Source organism: Pristiophorus japonicus, chromosome 19, assembly GCF_044704955.1.
Source record: "Pristiophorus japonicus isolate sPriJap1 chromosome 19, sPriJap1.hap1, whole genome shotgun sequence".
NCBI classification, from domain to species: Eukaryota; Metazoa; Chordata; class Chondrichthyes; family Pristiophoridae; genus Pristiophorus; species Pristiophorus japonicus.
In genome coordinates, this window is record NC_091995.1 from 7,330,206 (window position 1) to 7,343,589 (window position 13,384).

Genomic DNA, 13,384 nt, shown 5'->3' on the forward strand with positions numbered 1-13,384 from the left:
TGAATCCACCACCCTATCAGGCAGTGCATCCCAGATCCTAACTACTTGTTGCTTAAAGTTTTTCCTCATGTCGCCTCTGGTTCTTTTCCCAATCACCTTAAATCTGTGTCCTCTGGTTCTCGACCCTTCTGCCAATGGGAACAGTTTCTCTCTATCTACTCTGTCCAGACACCCCATGATTTTGAACACCTCTATCAAATCTCCTCTGCTCTCAGGAGAACAATCCCAGCTTCTCCAGTCTATCCACTAACTGAAGTCCTTCATCCTTGGAACCATTCTAGTAATTCTCTTCTGGAACCTCTCCAAAGCTTTCACATCCTTCCTAAATTGTGGTGCCCAGAATTGGACACAATACTCCAGCTGGGATCGAACTAGTGGTTTATAAACTAGTTAACAATACAAGCTTCACCAGTCTCTCCACTGAAGCCCTACACCGCTTGTAAGACTTATCTTGTATAAGAACAGGTTTTTATCCTGTAAAATTTTGTCTTGTTCTTTTCACTAAACAGTCAAGACTTATTTACGACTTGACTCTACACTTTCAGAGTTCGAACTTGTGAGACAAAACAATGCAGACACAGGATGTTCCTTCACCACCCCAATCCAGGGGTTATCTTTACTTAGAATAGTCAAAAGAAATACAAGCAACTTACTTGTGCATTAAATGTACAACAATTTCTTAATTATTAGCTCGCACCAACCTATCCCGTTAAATCCCTGATAAGGGTTAAACTTGCCCATCCCCCAAGTGATTAATAGAAAACAAAGACCTTCACACCAGACCGTGGTTAGCGATTGGAAATTAACTCCCTCATTCTCTTGGCACTAACCAGGTGCCAGTTCTGTTGCCTGCCGCAGTTCCTCCTATCTCCCGTGTTACACCCATTTTATATCCTTTTCTGGGACGTTTGACCACCGTGCAACTAATTGCTGAGTTTAAAACAAAGGAATATTCTTAAACAAATCCTTCCCATGAACAGATCTTCTCATTTCTTTATCACCATAGTTGGAGCTTTCTTCACAGTTCAGAGACAATTGAAGGACGTCTCTTAGGGCCTGTGAAAAATGTCTCTTCTCAGCTGTGCGATCTCTCAAATGTTCATTAAAAAAAGGTCACTTGACTTTTGCAGAGCATTAAAAGAAATGGTCGTCATGTGTTCAACCATCTTGGAGCAGTTTGCAAGTATAGTTAATAGCATAAAAATGAGATGAAAAAATACACACTTTTATTTTAATATTTAAGATATCTGTAACCCTTCGAGGAAAAATTATTTTTGGTTTGAAAGGCGGAATTACCGCAGGCTCAAAACAACATAAAATGGAGTGGGCCACACTGCAAAGTATGTCCCAGACACCCCCGGGAAATAAATGTCATGTCTTACCTATATTGTGAAATTCCACACTCCCAACCTTTGCCTTTTGAACATTGGGCAGGCCGGGGTGCGGAATTTCCCAGGAGCACGGAAGTGGGAAGTGTTTATTTTTCCTTATGCAATTATCTTTCAGTTAAGAACATAAAAAATAGGAGCAGGAGTAGGCCATTTGGCCCCTCGAGCCTGCTCCACCATTTAATAAGATCATGGCTGATCTGATCATGGACTCATGTTCTGAATGTCTTGCCTGAATTATCAGATGAGCCGAGTGTTTCAGCATTTTCTGTTTTTGGGTATTCCCGCAGTACCGGTTTCTACCAGCAGGTGGTCATATTGCACCATAAAACTATACAGCTCTCTGTACAGCTCGCCATCACCATCTCCCGGCTGAAAGCGGCATTACAGCGACCTGCAAGGGAACGTGAAACACTCTGGGGTGAATTTTCACTTTTACCACCGGGTGTTAGCGGATCAGCCGTCAGTTTTACACCCCACACGGCAGTAAAAGGGAACATCCAGCCCTTTAAACCGAAGATTACCAAACTCCCGGTGTTTTTGAGGAGAGACAGTTTGTGTATTTCCCATCCCCAATGGTGCGTGGTGCTGAATACCTGAGGAATGTGCTCATTGTCAGAGCACACCTTATACCTGCTTTTTAATACAAAGGAGCGGGGCAGTGATGAGAAAGAGCTGGGATGGACTTGCTGTCGGATTTTACTTTTTATTTAAGTCTCCTCACATTTTATATTTGTATGGGTTGTATTTACAGTCTCATTGGGATCTTACAATGCATCATTTGGAAATTACATTTTCTAACTCCCGACCCCTGACCTCTGCTCCTGACCCTATCCGCGCGGGGTCAAGTCATTGTGAGGTCATGGATGACGTGTGCCGGCCCGAGGCCCCGCCCCTTTTACAGACCCGGATCGGAACCGGAGCAGATTCTCAGCCACTTGTTCTCATCCCAAGTCCCGAAGAAAGGATAAAGTTTCTCCGGGAATTTATTCCCAGTGAAGGTGTGGAGATGGGACTTGGTGTCCGCGCTGTAAAATGTAACTGTCCCGGACTCGTAACTGAGATAAACTCCCACCTTCCCGGGGATCTGACCGGCAGGGAGAGGGGATGGAGGGGAGGAGTTTACATTAAACTGATCATTGTACCGCTCGATGGTCCACAATCCATTCTCCGGGCTCAGTCTGACACATCGCTTCCTCTCCACAGACTCTGCGGCGACTCCCAGTCTCCAGTACCGATTCCCCTCCACCTCCACCTCCCAGTAATGTCTCCCCGATGTGAATCCCTCCGATCCCAGCACACAGAGCCGGGCTGTAAACCTCTTCTCGGTGTCAGGGAGATTCCTCCGGGTCCCGGTCCGTCTCACACTCTTCAGATCCTCAGACACCTCGAGCCATGGATTCGCTGTTTCCACATCCAGGGTCACAGAGACTGGGAGAAAAAGCAGAGAATTAGAGAGAGTCACTAGAGGACAGGGGGGAGAGAGTCACTCGGGGTCGACGGGAGGTCACTCGGGGTCGGGGGGAGAGAGAGTCGCGCGGGATCGCGGCACCGGGGGGGCCGCTCGGGGTCAGGGGGCGCCGCTCGGGGTCGGGGGGGAGTCCCTCGGGGTCAGGGGGCGCCGCTCGGGGTCGGGGGGGAGTCCCTCGGGGTCAGGGGGCGCCGCTCGGGGTCGGGGGGGAGTCCCTCGGGGTCAGGGGGCGCCGCTCGGGGTCGGGGGGGAGTCCCTCGGGGTCAGGGGGCGCCGCTCGGGGTCGGGGGGGGGGGGGGGGGAGTCCCTCGGGGTCGGAGGGGGAGCCGCTCGGGGTCGGGATTGGAAAATACATCTTCTGGCAGAGTTAAATCAGCTGGAGTAAAGCAGCTCTAACAAAATAAATATTTGTTCAGAAGATGTATTCTGATGAGCTGTTTCAGCAGTGACAGTAAAGTGTCCAGGAACTGTTCTTCAATTTGTATTATAAATATGTGGACAGTTGTATTGAATTGTGTAATGGTTCTGTACTTACCATAATCTATATCTACTTCATCATATCCTGCCGAAACAAAAATATTTCACATCTTACACTTCTTGCTGACTGCCAGTTAAAACTATGAGCTGTATCTTCACAGACTGAGAATAGGAACAAGGAATCCCCTCACTCAGTCTGCACCATTCTGCTGGGTTACAATCCAACGATTAACAAGACAGATCAAATGTTCTATTCATCTCAAAATAATCATCCCATTCAATGCAATGAAAAGACTGAGCTGCAGATTGAACACAGAGACTGGAATATTGGGAAGGGTTTACAGTATTTACATCTCATGTGATCAGCCCACAATTATTACATTCCAACTCTGCACCAATCACAAGTTGGGAGCTGAGAACCTGACAGCTCAACCCAACCATAATGCTGCTGTCACTTTCACCTGTTTCTAGCTGGTTTTGGAGCAGATCCCCGTGACAACATGCAGCCTGGACTGACAGTCAAATGGTGGCTGCAGTGAGAGGCCTCTCTCTATTTTTGAATGGGTCACTGGGGAAGGTTAAGGAAATTAGGTGGGAGGGTCCCGTTCTGCTCAAGATAAGCTGTCTTCTGGAGGTTAACCAATCAGCAAAATTTCTCTATCCCCTCCCTCAGTGAAGAAATAAATAAGCAGAGAAGTGTAAAGCGAGAGAACATTTCTGGTATAATTATGAAATACATTTACAGATTTAATTGATGTGAAACAATGGGGCTGAATTTGTAGGGGCCCCACAAGTTCCAGGTTTAGACATTCACTGCGTAATCGCTGAAACCCACAACTTGCGATCTGTCAAGAATCCTCGCCAGATCGTACGAATCCAAAAATAAAGGGCCTTTAAGGGCGGAGAGTTGGGCTATTTGCCCAAATTCTGCCCAGCAACTGTCCTTGAAATTCATACGTCTGGTAAAAGTAGGCACAAGACCTGCTCTAACCAGTGTAGGAGTGTAAAAACTTATTTCATGTGTTTGTGTATTTTCTTTTAAGTGATCCCCATTCACACTTATGGGAGTTCGGTACAAGGAAATCCCATCAGTATGAATGGGGAGGGGATTCCCTTCTTTTATTGGTTGGGTAAGCCCATGTGATCTCGAGATATGCAGGCGTCTACTCATGTGTACCCGGAGAGGCTCAGGAGCGTGAATCTACGAACCACCAGGTAAATTTGCAGATTTTTTGCAGGTCGGAGTCATCTGCTCGTGGGAAACCTCCAACCACAATTTAGCCCCATTATTGTATTTCACTCAGTATTCTGCCCCCACACGTGAAGTGTAGTTTCCAAGAACAGATAGCAAAGAATAATTAAATACTGATAGCAAAAAGGAAAGGACAGTATCTAACACATTGCACCATGGGGTTCCAAAGCTGAAAGGGACAGTATCTGATCCACTGCACTCCCCAGTCTCAAAGGTGAAAGGACAGTTGGAGTAAGCTAGGCGGCATATGTGGAGAAAAACACCAAAGGAAAGTTGATGGTTCTGTGATTTAACGGTCCAATATTTACAGTGTCTGTAAATGCACCAATGGGTTGCAAAAATGAAAGGTCAGTGCCGAACCCAACACTCCACCCAAGCCCAAAGGTGAAAGTTCAATGCCTAACACATTGCACCAACCAGCAGGGTGTTGTTCTAACTAAACAAGGTGTGAAGTTCACAGAAATGTAAAATGGTCAAGACCATTGGTGTACGCTTTTCAGGGAAAATAAATGGGATTATAGAACTCTATCTTCAAAATTCCTGGATTCCCATGCAATGAAACTAATATTTTTATTCAGTCATTTAATCAGAGCCCTGAAATGATTCTTAAATTGCTTACCTTCTAAAGTGCAAAACAGCTGTAGTTCTGAAAATCAAGAACACAGGGATGTGTTAGTGTGAGAAATTCTGCAGCTCCTATATGGCTCAGAGACGTGGACCATATACAGTAGACACCTCAAATCGCTGGAGAAGTACCACCAGCACTGCCTCCGCAAGATTCTGCAAATCCGCTGGGAGAACAGACGAAACAACGTCAGTGTTATTGATCAGGCCAACATCTCCAGCATCGAAGCACTGACCACACTCGGCCAGCTCCACTGGGCAGGCCACATTGTTCGCATGCCTGACATGAGACTCCCAAAGCAAGCGCTCTACTCAGAACTCCTACATGGCAAGCGAGCCCCAGGTGGGCAGAGAAAACGTTTCATGGACACCCTCAAAGCCTCCTTGGTAAAGTGCAACATCCCCACCGGCACCTCAGAGTCATTGGCCCAGGGCCGCCCTAAGTGGAGGAAGAGGCTCCGGGAGGGCGCTGAGCACCTCGAGTCTCATCGCCGAGAGCATGCAGAAACCAAACACAGACAGCACAAGAACATAAGAAATAGGAGCAGGATTCGGTCATTTGAGTCCTTCAGCCTGCTCCGCCATTTAATAAGATCATGGCTGATCTGATCATGGACTCAGTTCCACTTTCCTGCCCGCTCCCCATAACACTTTATTCCCTTATCATTCAAAATTTGTCTATCTCCATCTTAAATATATTCAATGACCCAGCCTCCACAGCTCTCTAGGGCAGAGAATTCCACAGATTTACAACCCTCTGACAGAAGAAATTCCTCCTCATCTTAGTTTTAAATGGGTGACCCCTTAATCTGAGACTATGTCCCCTAGTTTTAGTCTCCCCTATGAGTGGAAATATCCTCTCTGCATCCAACTTGTCCAGCCCTCTCAATGGCCCAGACATTCCGGCCTCCCCGGGTCGGTACGGAGTTTCTACAGACCCGGAAAGGCACCGGAAAACCCAGTTTTCAGCGCACAATGAGCATGCGCTGAAAACCAGCTTTTCCGATCCACCAAGCTCCTCCGCATCTCGGGAGCAAGGACATTTGCAAGAGCAAGATTGCGGTATTTACCCATATCTTGCCCAGCAAATGTCCTCAAAACTCTTGCGCCGGATAAAAGCAGGCGTACAGCCTATTGTTACAGGCGTAAGAGTCTTAAAACACACTTAAAATATAAAAAATAAAATTAAAAATACGCATTTTATTTTTAAAAACCCTGCCACTACGTTAAATTTATTTTAACCCATAATGAAAAAAACTTTGTAAAAACTCAAATTTTTTTTTTCTCCAAGATATTTATTAACTTTAATTTCAATTAATTTTAATTTTGTGAGGTGTGTTTTTTATTTTTTAATTGGTGTTATTGTGTTTGTTTTTTTCTCAATTAATAGCAACGAGAACATATAGATATAGAGTTCCCATTGCTATTGAGAATACTGTACCTGATTGGTTGAGCAGTCCTTCTGCATCCGAACCTCGAGGACGGGAGCGCACTTCGCAGTGCGGGATGATAGGGCCTCCCCACCGGAATTCCAGGCGTCTCCGGGACCGCCAGGTACTTTCCGAAAAATTCTCCGGTCGGAGGCAATTGCCCGCGGGAAGCCTCCGACCGGAATTTCAGGGCCATTATCTTATGGGCCAGAAATCCCTGTTTCTTCTTCCCGCAGGCATTGGATTAAAAAGAAAAGAAAAGATGTGCACTTACCTTTTGGTCGAATGCCCGCCAGAGATCCCGGACTCGAGGCCTCTTCTTGCGCAACGGAGCGCATTCACGTCGGGACACTCAATGCAGGAAAAGTATTTTGTCATTCATAGTAATAGGAGTTTTGTAAGTCCGAAAGTCCTATTACTTTGAATGGGAAACACACCCAAACACGACATAAAATATAAAAAAACACCTCACATAAATACACTATAGAAATTAAAGTTCATAGAAATGTTTTTTAAAGAAAAAAAATTTGCCGATTTTTAAAAAAAGTTTTAATTATGGTTAAAAATAAATGTAATGTAGCAGGGCAGGATTTTTAAAAAATAGGATGTTTTTTTTTTAAATTGAATTTAATTATATTTTTGCATGTTTTTAAACTCTTACGCCTGTAAAAGTAGGCTATGCGCCTGCTTTTATCAGGCACAAGAGTTTTAGGGACATATGGGTATGCAATCTTGCCCTTTGCAAATGTCCTCATTCCCAAGATACGGAGGATCTATCAAGCCAGAAACGCATTACGCACTGAAAACCGACTTTTCCGATGCCTTCCATGGTCCGTAGAAACTCCGTACAGACCCGAGAGGTCGCGATTTCTGGGCCAATATGTTTCGATAAGATCATCTCTCATTCTTCTGAACTCCAATGAGTATAGACCTAACTTACTCAACCTATCTTTATAAGTCAACCCCCTCATCTCTGGAATCAACCTCGTGAACCTTCTCTGAACAGCCTCCAATGCAAGTATATCCTTCCTTAAACACGGAGACCAAAACTGCACGCAGTACTCCAGGTGTGGCTTTACCAATAACCTGTACAGTTGTAGCAGGACTTCTCTGCTTTTATACTCCATCCCCCTTGCAATAAAGGCCAACATTCCATTCGCCTTCCTGACAACTTGCTGTACCTGTATGCTAACTTTTTGTGTTTCATGCACAAGGACCCCCAGGTCTCTCTGTACTGCAGCACTTTGCAATTTTTCTCTATTTAAATTATAATCTGCTTTTCTAGAACATCGCATTTTCCCACATTATACTCCATCTGCCAAATTTTTGCCGACTCAGTTAGCCTGTCTATATCCCTTTGCAGATTTTTTGTGTCCTCCTCACAATTTGCTTTCTCACCCATCTTTGTATCATCAGCAAACTTGGTTACATTACACTCAGTCCCTTCATCCAAGTCATTAATATAGATTGTAAATAGTTGGGGACCCAGCACCGATCCCTGCAGCACCCCACTAATTACTGTTTGCCAACCGGAAAATTACCTATTTATCCCGACTCTGTTTTCTGTTAGTATGGATTGAGGATTGGCTAACTAACATATTACCCTCAACCCCGTGAACTTTTATCTTGTGCAGTAACCTTTTATGTGGCACCTTATCAAATTCCTTCTGGAAATCCAAATACACCACATCCACTGGTTCCCCCTTATCCACCCTGCTCGTTAGATCCTGAAAGAACTCCAGCAAATTTGTCAAACATGATTTCCCTTTCATAAAACCATGCTGACTCTGCTTGATTGAGTCATGCTTTTCCAAATGTTCCACTACAGCTTCCTTAATAATGGACTCCAGCATTTTCCCAATTACAGATGTTAGGCTAACCGGTCTATAGTTTCCTGCTTTCTGTCTGCCTCCTTTTTTAAATAGGGGCATTACACTTGCGGTTTTCCAATCCGCTGGGACCTCCCCAGAATCCAGGGAATTTTGATAGATTACAACCAATACATCCAAATATCTCTGCACTTCTTTTAGGACCCTTGGATGCAAGCCATCAGGTCCAGAGGACTTGTTCACTTTTAGTCCCATTATTTTACCGAGTACTACTACTTTAGTAGTAGTGATTGTACTAAGTTCTTCCCTCCCTATAGCCCCTTGATTATCCACTATTGGGATGTTTAGTGTCTTCTAATATGAAGACCAATAAAAAATATTTGTTCAAAGTCTCTGCCATTTCCCCGTTCACCATTATTAATTCCCCAGTCTCATCCTCCAGGAGACCAGCATTTACTTTAGCCACTCTTTTCCTTTTTATATACCTGTAGGAACTCTTACTATGTTTTTATATTTTGTTTGCGCTAGTTTACTTTCATAATCTATCTTCCCTCTCTTTATTATTTTTTTAGTCGTTCTTTGCTGGCTTTTGAAAGTTTCACAATCCATGACCTCCCACTAGTCTTGGCCACATTGTATGCCCTTGTTTTCAATTTGATACCATTCCTTATTCCCTTAGTTAGCCACGGATGGTTATCCCTTCTCTGACAGCCTTTCCTTCTCATTGGGATATATTTTTGTTGAGAGTTATAAAATATCTCCTTAAATGTCTGCCACTGCTCATCAATCGTCCCTTTTTTTAAATCTATTTCCCCAGTCCACTTTAGCCAACACTGCCTTCATAATTTTGTAGTCTCCTTTATTTACGCTTAGGACACTGGTTTGAGATCCAACTTTCTGACCCTCCAACTGAATTTAAAATTCAACCATGCTATGATCACTCTTTCCTAGAGGATCCTTTACTAGGAGATTGTTTATTAATCCTGCCTCATTACACAGTACCAGATCTAAGATAGCCTGCTCCCTGGTTGGTTCCACAATGTACTGTTCAAGGAAACTATCCCGGATACACTCTATGAACTCTTCCTCAAGGCTACCCTGGCCAATTTGCTTTGTCCAATCAATATGAAGGTTAAAATCGCCCATGATTCTTGCCGTTACTTTTTTTTACAAGCCTCCATTATTTCTTGATTTATACTCCGTCCAATAGTGTAGTTACTGTTAGGGGCCCTATTGACAAAGCCGCTCAGCGACTTTTTCCCCTTATTATTCCTTATCTCCACCCAAACTGATTCAACATCGTGATCCTCTGAGCCAATATCGTTTCTCACAAATGCACTGATCTCATCCTTTATTAACAAAGCTACCCACCTCTTTTTCCTTTCTGACTGTTCTTCCAAATTGTCAAATACCCCTAAATATTTAGTTCCCAGCCTTGTTCGCCTTGCAACCACGTCTCTGTAATGGAAGGAGCGTGCGGCAAATCAGTCCCGCACACCCTTTCCTTCAACCACTGTCTGTCCCACCTGTGACAGAGACTGTAATTCCCATTTTGGACTGTACAGTCACCTGAGAACTCACGTTTAGAGTTGAAGCAAGTCTTCCTCGATTTCGAGGGACTGCCTATAATGATGATGATGACTGCCACACCCTGTAAAGGAACACTTTGTACACAAACAGAACACAACTTAACATGCTTCTGAATCTAGATTAATAAAGAAACAGTGTGGTAATACTAATAAATAATTGATCACATTTTAAACTCTAAGAGCTTTTTTTTCAGTTTGTTGCTGCCTAGGTTTTCGCCCCGGAGGGGCGGTAATGGCGACGGCCCTGCTGGGACATTCGGTGCAGGTTTGCGGGGGGCGGGGAGCAGTACCGCCCGGGACAGGCGAGCCGGTGTGTAACATTCCTCGTTGCGATAATGTCTCAATACTTGTTTCCTGCCTGTGCCATAGTGCCCCGCAGTATGCCCGAGTGAGAACGCCAGTGAAAGCTGTAGCGGCCGCAGTGAGGGAAGGAATGTCGACCTGAGGTAAGTGCGATTGGTTTTTATTTTTGCGATTGATGTTGACGTGGAGTCAGTAATGTATCGGGAATGTTTTTGTTGGGTTTTTCAGATTTTCTTTTTTTCACGGAAGCCTTAGCTCGGGATTATTAGTTGCTCGCCTCCCTTAGTGCTCCGCTCCACACTCAGGGCACAGCTGGTGAATTTTGCGGCTGGAGACACAAACTATTTCTGGTGCAAAGTTTACCGTTCCGCCTGGATTAACGGCGCAACAGAGGCGCGACCAAATTTCCATCCCGAACTCTCTGAAGTTTAAGATCATGACTGAATTTAAAATTCATGTTTTTCACCTTTCATCCAATGTTCCAGTGATGATGTAATGGGCTGTATCTTATTATCTGTTCCAGCTAATGAAACGTGGGCAGTGATAGGATAATAGTTAGTGTGCATATTCATGATTTGAACTTTTTAACCCCGGGTTTCTGCCCTCTCTATTCCCCATTTATTACCAGTATAGATCGATCCAAATCTTGCTGTGTAACCCCACCTCTGTAACTTGAGTTTCCCGGTGTCCAATCACGTGCACCTTTTGGATGCCGATCCAGACCCGAGACGATCACTTCTATTTCCTCTTTTTCTCTTCACCCCTGCTCGGCCTGCTCATTTCATTTCTCCCCTCTTGGGTACTCTGACCAAATCCCTACCCCAATCCCTCAGCACTTCTCAACCTTCCTACTCTCCTGCCAGGATCCTAGGTCTGACTCCCTCTTAGACAAGCCTAGAGCTTCCCTCTGTGCCTCTCTTGGCATCCTCCGAAGGGCCCATTGAGGCACTCGTTGCTGTCTCCAAACGAGAAGCAACCCCAACTGCTCCATCCTACTCTCTCGCCAACCATCCAACCAGTGTGTCAGCTGGGGGCTAATTTTGCCAATCTCTTTTCTGTCCCACTCGCCCCTCCCAATGCTGACCCTGTGGACTCTGCCAGTGGATCAGCTATCACCGCCCACATCCACATTTCCCTCCAGAATGTCCAATTCCTTGTGAACAAGGCCCTTGACATCCATGAGCTTATTGCACATGATTGCATCGACATTATGCCCATCACAGTAACTTGGCTGATGGGTGATGACACCTCCCACCTGGCTATAGCTTCCATCACTTGCCCCGTCTAAACTGCCGTGATGGCGGTATGACTCTCATCACCCAATCACAGCTTGGTCTGTCCCCCTCCTGCTCTGGCACTTACTCTGACTTTGAGCATCTAACCTCGTTCCACCCTCCTCACCTCTCCTTTAAAATCCTTGTTCTCTACCACATACCCAAGTACCATACCAAGTTTCTCAGATATCTTCACTCTTTCCTCCCTCAGCCCCTGTATCGAGCGATTTCTCATTCTCCGTGATTTCAACCTTCATCTCAATTCATCATGCTCTCTCTCCTGAATTCACTGCCCTCCTATCCTCCCTTAATCTCCATATAAACTCCCCCATCCATAGCCACCCCCTTGACCTTGCCAACTCACGAGGCCTCGCTACTTCTATCATGCCAATCACTGATCAGCCAATCTCTGATCAATTCCCTGTATCCCTCTCCACACACATACCCCTTCCTTCCATGTCTGCCCCTGGAAAACATAAGAACGTAAGAAATAGGAACAGGCGGCCATTTGGCCCCTCGAGCCTGCTCTGCCATTCAATATGATCTTGGCTGATCTGATCTTGGGCTCAACTCCACTTCCCCGCCCGCTCCCCATAACCCTTGACTCCCTTATTGTGGAACGATCTGACTACCGCCACCTTAAATATATTCAATGACCCAGCCTCCACAGCTCTCTGGGGCGGAGAATTCCATAGATTTACAACCCTCTGAAAGAAGAAATTCCTCCTCATCTCCATTTTAAATGGGCGACCCCTTATTCTGAAACTATATTCCCTAGTTCTAGATTGCCCCACGAGCGGAAACATTTTCTCTGCATCTACCCTGTCAAGTCCCCTCATAATCTTAAGCGTTTCAATAAGATCACCTCTCATTCTTCTATATTCCAATGAGTATAGGCCCAACGTGCTCAATCTTACTTCATACGACAACCCTTTTATCTCAGGAATCAACCTAGTGAATCTTCTCTGAACTGCCTCTAATGTAAGTGTATCCCTCCTTAAATACGGAGACCACAACTGCACGTAGTACTCCAGGTGTGGCTTCACCAACGCCCTGTACAATTGTAGCAGGACTTCCCTACTTTTATACTCCACTCCACATGCAATAAAGGCCAATATTCCATTTGCCTTTCTAATTACTTGCTGTACCTGCATGCTAACCTTTTGTGTTTCATGTACAAGGACCCCAAGATCCCTCTGTACTGCAGTATTTTGTAATCTCTCTCAGCAAATCTGGCTACATTACACTCAGTTCCTTCATCCAAATCATTAATATAGATTGTACATAGTTGAGGCCCCAGCACTGATCCCTGTGGCAACCCACTAGTTACAGTTCGCCAACCTGAAAATAACCCATTTATCCCGACTCTCTTTTTTCTGTTAGTTAGCCAATCCTCTATCCATGCTAATATATTGCCCCCAACCCCGTGAACTCTTATCTTGTGCAGTAATCTTTTATGTGGCACCTTATAGAAATCCTTCTGGAAATCCAAATACACTACATCTACTGGTTCCTCTTAATCCACTTAAAAACTCTCCCCAAGTCACTTGCAATGGCACTTTCAAATTCTCAACAGTCTAGCCTTTGGCCTCCCATTCACCATGACATTCTGCAGCTACCGATCTGCTCAATTACACCCTCACCTCCACTTTTGATGCCCTAGTCCTCCTTAAAACTGTCATGTATTCAACTGTCATTGTAACCCATGTATAAACTGACCTAAGTTGTACACCGTGAGAACATTGAC

General features: G+C 44.9%; 1 pseudogene; it reads right to left on the minus strand.

Moving 5' to 3' along the window:
• Positions 1-585: 585 nt before the first annotated feature.
• Positions 586-13,384, minus strand: part of LOC139229684 (butyrophilin subfamily 1 member A1-like) — a 58,536-nt pseudogene continuing 45,737 nt past the window's right edge.